This window comes from Panthera leo, chromosome A1 (assembly GCF_018350215.1).
Source record: "Panthera leo isolate Ple1 chromosome A1, P.leo_Ple1_pat1.1, whole genome shotgun sequence".
Lineage (NCBI taxonomy): Eukaryota > Metazoa > Chordata > Mammalia > Carnivora > Felidae > Panthera > Panthera leo.
Genome location: NC_056679.1, coordinates 189,400,376 through 189,409,722, shown reverse-complemented (window position 1 = coordinate 189,409,722; position 9,347 = coordinate 189,400,376). Strand labels below are relative to the sequence as shown.

The following is a 9,347-nucleotide window of genomic DNA, read 5'->3' as shown; positions in this document are numbered from 1 at the left end:
CTGAGCAGTTCTGCAGATATATCTTTAAGACGTTCCAATTTGTTTGCTTTGGAGAAGTCACCTGCAGTTCCCCAGCATCAGGCAGAGCATGTTGGTTCACCTAGAACTTCCTTGCCTTTTCTAGGAATGAAGGCCACAAACTGAAACTAAACCAGGTACTGGAGAAATAGGCATGCTTGGAAATGGACTAAAAGCTCCAACAAAGCCAAAGGTTAAACTGTTGTTTCAGATCGTTGGGGTTTGACTGGCTGAGAGTTAGAAAGAGAAGCTGGAAGCCTGGGATAGGTGATTTTCTTCTCAGCTCCTAGCTAAGGGTTTGGCATTTCACCTGCTAGATGGCGCTGTCCTCTAAGGAAAGACACTAGCTCTGCTCCACCGGGGACTCAGTCCAAGAAACAGGAACAACTGAAGTTGAAAAGAATTGATGGGGAAGAGGTAGAAGGGATGGAATAGGGTCCTTTCCCTGGGGCAGCAACATCTCCTTTTGTGGTGGTTCTGGTTTCCTTTATAGTTTTTATTTTGCAGTATGGGTGTTTCACACACTTCATCTGAAAAGTCACAGGGTCTTTTGCTCCTAATAAAAGTGAATAAGAAGTGAAGTGTGTGTGTGTGTGTGTGTGTGTGTGTGTGTGTGTGTGTGTGTAGGGATGGTCACTGGGGTTCTACCCTAAGGCTGCAGCTTAAAAATGACGTGTCCTGGCTCTGGTATTTGACCTTGATTTAAAGGAGATCAGTTGGGGGAAAAATAGTCCTTTCTCCATTCTGCTAGCTGAGCTGTATCCCTCAGATTCCGGGTACTTTCTTTATACTGAACCCTTAAAGTTCAGCTCCAATCTGTGTGTAAGGGGTGGGAACTGCATGTAGGGACTGAGACTCCCTTTCTCTGGGCAATGTTAGCTGGCTCCATCCGGGTCTGCCTGTGAAATCAGGGCTGCAGCCTGCAACTACTCCCACTCTATCAGCGGCCAGAAGGAAGGAAAACAAAGATAAGGGGGGGGGGGAGTATGGAAACCAGGAGGGGACCCAAGAGGAGGGAGGGGAGGGCTGAGGAAAGACAGGAGACAAGGGAACAAAGACCAGAGGTGAAGGGTGAAGAGGGTGGGGAAGGGCAAGAGAGACACGAGGGACCAGGTGTCCAGAAAGAAAGGGAAGGGCCATGCAGAGGAGCTGCAGTGGAGGAGAGAGAGTGGACCAAGCAGGGAAAGGGGAAGACGAAGAAGCTGGAGTGGAGCTTTCAAGTCTGTGCTAAAGCCGGGAATCTGCACAGGCAGGGGAAGGACGCTCTGCCAGGCAAACAGGAAAACAGAAGGAGAGGAAGTCTAGTAATTAGAGAAAACCTGACCAAGGGTCTGAAAGGAAGGGAAAGCTACTGCAATGGGGACATTGCAGGAAAGCAAGGAGTGAGACAGTGGTGAGGAAGCTTTGAAGCAGGAGGGTGAAGCAAGGGAGGCAGAGAGCAGAGCAGCGAGGAGGTGGAAGAAGCAAAGCAACACAAGTGAGAGTGAGGGAACAGGGAAGGAACCATTAAAAGAATGCTTACCTTATAGTCATAAAAACAGGAATGTGTGTGTTTTGGCCTGTGGCCATAGTCCAGGAAACACAGTGTGGCTTTTAGGCAAATTGTGGAGTGGTTGGTCCACACATTGGTAGCTTGCCCTGGTCTGCTGCTTTGAAATGCAGCTGCTCTGAGCTGCCCACTTGTTGGCAGGCAGACTGCTATTAGGGACATCAGATGGAACCTGCTGTCTGTACCCAGGGTCATTCCTGCTCGATTTATGGTGCTCTAAGTTCAGAGGCACCGGCTTCTCTTCCAGGGCACTTGCTTCCCTTTGGGGGGCAAGAGCTGAGATGTGTATCATGTGGGTGACTTGCTTGCTGTCTCCTGAATCAAGGGTTCCTTTGAGGATGTTTCTTGGTGGGACTGGCCGTGGGAGGGCAGAGGGGGAGACATGTTAAAGGCAGTGAAAGATGGATGTTAAGGAAAGGGCCCCTGGAGTCTGACAGCCATAATTCGGTTCCTAGTTTTACCATTTGACTGTGTGAACTAGCATATATTCTTTAATGTCTCTGAGCCTCATCTGTAAAACTGAGCTTATAATCACAACTGTCTCACAGGGTTCTGTTGAGACCTAAATGAGATGATGCATATTGCTGGCAGAGTGGCTAGCTCGTATTAATGCTAACTAAATGTTAACTGTTCCTGTCTGTATTATTGTTAAAGACCAGATAACCCTGTGTGTATGTATGTGTGTATGTTTGGAGAATCAGCCCTTGAATGCAGAGTCATGGGCTTAGATTTGAAGGTATTTTAGCAAGGGAATGATTGCTTGTGAGGACAGATCTAACAGTGATAGGTATGCTGCTTTGGGGAGTAGGTGAGACCATTTTGGTGACCAGAGCATGCATGAGATAGTAAGGAACTGGACTAGGGATGGGGGGAGCTGGAACAAATTTAGGGGGTATTTTGAGATGCAGCCCAAACCTAAAGATATTTATGATGGACAGGTGGTGTGAAAGGAACATTTAAAGCATGACTCTAAGGTTTGTGGGCACAGGACAAGGTCAGAGGGAGCTCTCAAGCTAAGAATGACTTTTTATGTTTTTGAAAGATTGTAAAAAACAAAAATGAAAACAAAGAACACAAAGAGACAAAGAATATGGTGACAGAGACCATATGTGGTCTGCAAAGCCTAAAATATTTACTATATGGCCCTTTATAGAGTTACTCCACCTTTGGCCTGGTCTGGCCTAGGGTATCAAAAGAAGACTCTGCCCCCAAATGGGGAAGCCTAGAGGGGTTTAGACAGACAGCAATGTCCCCAGAAAACTAGAGCATTGAGACTAAAGCAGGAATGAGGTTTGTGTGAATAATATACCAATTCAAGAGTCACATAGTGATTCCCTAAATATTTTTTGAATGTGGGTTCATAAGACAGACAGACCTGGTTGAATCCTGGCTCTTTCTTCCTACCTGTGACTATCACCAGGTTATCAACCTCTGTGTGTCTCAGTTTCCCTACTTGTGGAGTGGAGATGATAACTCTACTTACCTCCTGGAATTGTTTTTGGAAGATTAAATGCAATAAGACATGTAAAGCATTTAAACAGCGTCCAGTGCACAACACACAAGAAATACTAGCTTTTAGAGTTTTGAGAAGATAGAGACCTGGAGATGGAAATGAACATGGCATATGGTAAGCAACAGTAAAATGGTGGATTGGTTTGGTAAATAACAGTAAACAAATATCACTTATCATTATTATCATCAATGCTATGACTCTGTTGCTATTATTGGAACTCAGGGTCTGGTTGAGGGAACCTGGTGTTCTCCTCCATAAAGCATGGGGGTTGCTAAGGTCCCTTCCAGCTCTGTCTTTTTAATTTTTTGCCTGTTTCTCCCTCCTTCCTTCCCTCAATGCGGAACATGCTTAATTCTCTTTGACGTTTCTGATAGCAGGGTAATTTCTTCCCCATCCTCTTTAAAAATCCTGATCATGTAAGAACTGATTCTGTTTTTCCCTTCACCATTCCCAGTGATCTCTCTTCCTTTTGTAGCCCCTCCCCCTCCAGGCACTTCCAACAAAAGAGTCAGGTCATTTTTCATGTGGTATCAGCGGAGCGTCAGCCTCCGAAGCGTTTGTCCTTGTTTCTCTGAGTGTCGGAAGTTCTCCGTCTTCCCACTAGGACTTTCTGAGAGCATGGAGTGGCTCCCAGAATTTCTAATCCTTCCTGCTGCAACTGACCCTCTTCCCACACTTTGAGAAAAAAAACGATTGGGGAAGAAAAAAAGGCCAGCAGAAGAGGGAGGTATGCAGCCCTGGCCCACTCAGCCACACAGGGTCTGTGCTGGTGAACAGGCTGCACCCTGCCTGTTACTCATGGCTGCCTTGAGAGGTTGGTCGGGGGAGAAAGATTAGGGTCATCAAGATAAGGCAGAGAATATTCAAACTGGAAGCAAAGAGGGGCTGTTTTTCCAATAGTAAGCAATCAGGGAACAGGAGGATGTAATTTGCAGATTAGGAAAGTGAACAAAGAACATAAAATTAACTTTATAGCAAAGAGGAGCACAGTCTGTTTGAAGAAATAAACCTCCATAAAGCATTATTGTTGATAAAATCAGACTGTTGATTTAAACTAAGTAGGAAATATGACCAAATCAGGGAGACGATGGGGGCTCAGTGGAAGCTGAAGTTGAAACTTCAGGCAGGGATGGAAGGCTGGGGTGGAAGACTAGGGTGGCCCGCAGAAGCCTACTGGGGCATCTCCGCCCTGGGGGAGAGATTTAGGACCAAAGCAAGGATGCCTGTGCTCAGGGCATAGACAGGAGGGATGTGCCTTAACAGGATGGCCAAGCCGCCTTCACTTAGGGATTGTCTTTATTTGAAAAGTGGCATTGATTTCCAAGAACTCATAAATAGCAAACATGCTCCTGCACACATGCATTCCCTTCCTCCCCCTTCTGTTTTTAATTCTCAAAGACCCACAAAAACTCATCTGAAACACCAGCAACTCTCTGCTTGAACGCCAGTAGTGATCTTTGTACCAAAGCAGAAAAGTCCCAACACAATGCCTTTGATCCTGAGGTGATTGGAACAGAGTTTCTGTCTGCCCCCTTTTATCATACACAAGTTGGCCAGACTAGGATAACACTCATGCAGTGGGTAGTGAGAAATTCAGCTCTGTGCTGTGGCTGCACTTTATTTCCCTGTGCCATGCCTTCGTGGCTCCACATTGACTGGCATGAGAGACTTATTATTGTTTTTTTGCTGTCTTTGACCTGTGGAGGCAGGACTCTTCCCAAGGACTGAGGTCCAGAGAAGCATCCCTGTGTAGTAGTGCACTCAGAAGTCTTCATTTGCCTCTCCCAGTCCAATCTTCTTCCTTTCCTATCCTGCTCTGAGCCCTGGAAGCTGCCTTGGAAACCCCTCACCTTCTGGCATTTGGTAGAATGCCAGTACAGCTTATGGGAGGCACCACTAGGACACAAGTAGACTAGAGAAAGAGGGAGAACAGAGTACTATGGCCTAGATTCCCTCCCTGCCAGCCTGAAGGCTGGCAGTGCCTTTCTTTACCAAAGTTCAGAGTGAGTTAAGGGCCCTGGCCTTGTCCCTTCAGGCACAGGGGTGTTCATAGCCCCCTTTATAGCTCCTACACTTGGATTTCTTCACCATCCTTATTTGGCTTCCCTTAAATGTGCCCTTGCATAACAGTCCCTTCATTAAGCTCCCCACTAATGCTCCCATTTGAGTGTGCCATTCTTGTAGGACCTTGAAGGATACAAATAATGAGAGCTCCTATTTGGAAATCAGAAGGTGTGGGCTACAGCTGAGAACCTCTTACAAGTTGACCATGTGAACTGGGCAAGTTGCTTGTCCTTTCTGGCCTTGGTTTCTTCATTTGTGAAATGGGGATGATGGTGAGGTCATCTTTCAGTTAAAACAGGCTATAATTCTGTTTCCACTAGGGGTGTAGTGGGCAGGGCTCTGGAGGAAAATAAACATTAGTTTCAATCCTGGTTTTTATACTTTCTAAGTGTGTGGCCTTGGCCAAGTCTCTCAATCTCTTTAAATCTGGGTTTGCATCTTCAGTAAAACATGGAAGGTAACTCTTTCCTTGCAAGTTGAGGTGGTGCTTGCTTTGGCAGCACATATACTAAAGTTGGAATGATACAGAGATTAGCATGGGCCCTGCACAAGCATGACACACAAGTTGAGGGGGAGGATTAAATAAAATTACATGTTTGAAAGCAGCTAGGATAGTTCTCATTACACAGGAGGTCTCCAATCCATGATAGAACCTTTCTCTTCTTTCCTGGCTTTCTTGAAGGGAAAATGCCAAAGCACGAGGGTAAAGAAGTTTGTTGGCTCTAGAGATTTCCATTCTTTCCACCTCTAATTCTGTTTATTTATATTTGCTTACATCTTAGCTCACAGACTCCAATTCATTTATCCCTTCCAATCTGTCTGCAGATTTCTCCCTGGAGCCGTTGCTTCAAAAGGAGGGCAGGTCTGTGGTTAGCTGGAGGAAGGGAACCAGAAGGATTAGGCTCCAGGTACCGTGCTACTCGGCTGACCTAGTGTTCTGACTAGGACAAGGATTTCTTTCAGCTCAGAGCTTCCTGGGACAGCTGACACATTTCAGGGACCTTACTTTTCTTCTTTATGCAGAAGTCATCCTCATAACTGAAGGATTGGGCCTCTAATTTTTCACGTAACCATTCATACCTGGATTTTAGGTCACAGGGAACTCTCATCAAACTCAATTATAGTCCTGTTCACCCCCAAACTTCCCATAAGTGATTTTGTAAAATATATAGAGTGGGACTCTTAAAATTTTTGCTTCAAGTTTCAGTATTTAAGTGCATGAACTGCCACAGATAGGTCTAGATGTGGACAAAGCTGTGAGTGAAAGAAAGTTTATTATTAGTTTCTTCCATATATTTTCAGTGTTCTCTTCTTACATTTCAGCATCTCAGCCTCCAGGTACCCAACATCTGTAACTGCCTGTAGTTCACCAGAGACCCCTTGCAGTCAAGTAGACCCCTGTAATTCTACCCCTATTGAGTATATAAACTTATGTGTCTGCCCGTACCCACTGAATGCTCTCAAATATGTGATAACTTGATCTGTTCTTTTGCCTATCCACCCATTCATCCGCCCACCCACTTTAACAGTTAATTGACATATGCTGATTGGAGATGCACAAAATGTGGTGATAGGCTTTGTGTAATCATTTTTTAAAAATGTCAGACATAGTTTCAGAAAATATCGAGTGTATTTGCAGGCCCAAAACAAATTAAAAAGATAAAAAATTCTCTCACAATAATACTAGTGCAAGTAAGGGCTAAGTATCCAAAAGTGAGAATAGACATTGTTGAGGTTCAGAAGAAAGAGGAAGCACAACAGGGAAAGAGTAATCAGGACTGTCTTTAGAGAAGATATGAGAATAGAGCCAGACCTTAAAGGATGAGCAGAGTTTCTGTCAGTAGAAAGAAAGGGGGAAGGTACCAGGGAAGGGATGGGGGCAAGGGAAATGAGAAAGATAGGAGATAGAATTCTAAAAGTAGACCTGTTTGACTGGAGTATAGCATTTGCAAAACTAGCTGTGCTAAGATTGGAAAGGTTGGTTGAGACTGGTTTCTGGAAAAGAGGCTGGAATGTGAAACTGGGAAGCATAAGCATTTCCTACAGGTAATAAAGAGCTCCTGAAGATTTTTCTAGCCAGGGAGAGCTATCTAGTAGAAGTCTGCAGAATGACTTTGAATATGGAGTGTTTGCATTGTCTGTTGACTCACTGATTCACTGATTTCATGCAACAAGAGCTTAATGAGCCCTCCTAAGTGCTTAATTCAATGATCATAGCTGGACACTAGTTATTATGTCCTAGTTCCTTCAGAAATCAAAGGAGCCCTTGCTTTGGGGAGAGCTTCTTAATTCATCATGACCAAATATTTAACCCAGAGAGAAGGAATACAAATAACCACTACAGTTAATTCTTTTTTAAAAAAATATTTTTATTGTAAAATTAAACACAGACACAGAAAACCAAACCAAACCAATGTGTGGCTTAGTGAAATTATTATACAGTGAACACTGTTATAACTACCACCAAAATCAAGAAATAGAATTGCCAGCCACCCCTATTATAACCCCTTCACACGCCTCATCCCAACACAATCCCTTCCTATCTCCAGAAGTAATCACTATTGTGACTTTTATAATAATTACTTATTTGCATTTATTTATGGTTTTATCACTCAACTGGCCATCCCTAAACCCTATAGTTTAGTTTTTCCCATTTTTTAAAACTTGATATGTTTTTTAGGTCTCTTTTAATTTATGGTTTCCTCCTTCCACATCTTTCTTTTCCTTATAGTTTATCTGGTAACAGATTTGGGTCATTTAGCCTGTCAAGTTTCCTACAGTCAGATTTGCTGACTGCTCACTCATGGTACAGTTCAATGTGTTCCTCTGTCTTCTCTATTTCCTGAAAATTGGGAGCTGAATCTAGAGGCTTGTCCTGACACAAGTCTGATGCCTTTAACAAGGTTAAGGTAGTATTATGTTTTCTGTCTGGTTTACGTTGTTCTTTAATGTTAGTCCTAGCAGATCTTCAATGTCTACATCCATTAATTCATTGGGAGTTGAAAAATAGTAATATTTTAATTTTATATGTCCTTTTAATTATCACCTGGCATACTTTTATAAAGAGACACTTTCCCTCATCTACTATTTTGTAACATAGTACTATAATTCATATAGGATAGCTAGGATGAGGTTTGATTATTTCCTTTTATTTACCCCATTTTCAAGATGACAGTTGGATCATTGTTTCTTCAGAAGGTGACCAGTTATTATTTTTAAGATATATGTCATAATCTCTTGGATTTATATATATTTATATTTGATTAGTTTCAATCTATTGTAAAGCTCAAATCTTTGGCCAGTGGAAAACTCTTCAAGGTGCTTCCTGAGATCTTCTGACATGAGCCTAGTAGTTTTTGATAGCTTCCTTCTAACTGCATGTCAGGATGTTCCAAACTCATCATAAACATTTCCTGCCTAAGACCTGGAATTAGCCATTTCTCCAAGAAATCCTGGTTTAGTTCAATGGGCTGTGTCATTTGAAGATCGAATCTGAATGCTGGAGATGAGCACTGCTGTTGGGTTGACTTTGTTTTTAAACCCTTTTAGTGAAAAGAGCTGGAATAGACAAATACTCCATGAGTTTATACTGATATGTCTAATTCAGATTCATATCTACATTGTTTATTTAACATCTTCTATTATCTACATAGTTCCTTTAACTAAAAAATCCTTTGAGGCGTGGGAGATGGTAGAATTAGAATGTCCCATAATTAGCATTTGCTTTTTTCTACTTTATATATACAGCATCCTCAGAATAATAATATTTGTACTATTACTGACATTATTGTTAGTGAAAGCAGATAAAATGTTTTTTGCATATGCTAATCATCTCCCCAATTTTTATAGTTGTAGTATATTTGCAGTTGAATCGTATACTAGACTATCTACCTTTCAACCCTCATTTAGTTTTTTATCTACAAGTAACTATATATCTGATATTCACCAGCAGTACCTGACTGAAACTTGTTCTTTAGAAGACTCCTTAGGAAGGGCTCATGGGAATAATATTCTCTGAGTCTTTACATGTTATTAGCAGCTTGTGATTTCCTGGATAAAAAATCCTTAGTTCACATTTTCTCTCCTTGAATATTTTAAATACATTACTCTAATTTCTTCTAGCAAAAAGCTTTGCTGTCAAAAAAAAATCTGAGGATAAATTAATTTGATTTCCCTTGTAAGTTATATGCTCCTTTTGCTTAA

At 42.4% G+C, this 9,347-nt stretch overlaps 1 non-coding gene across 1 annotated transcript; it reads left to right on the top strand.

Annotated features, from left to right (window-relative positions):
• Window positions 1-5,628: 5,628 nt before the first annotated feature.
• Window positions 5,629-5,735, top strand: LOC122202689. The gene has a single exon (XR_006194805.1). It is a non-coding gene; the product is annotated as a U6 spliceosomal RNA (small nuclear RNA).
• The last annotated feature ends 3,612 nt before the right edge of the window (window positions 5,736-9,347 follow it).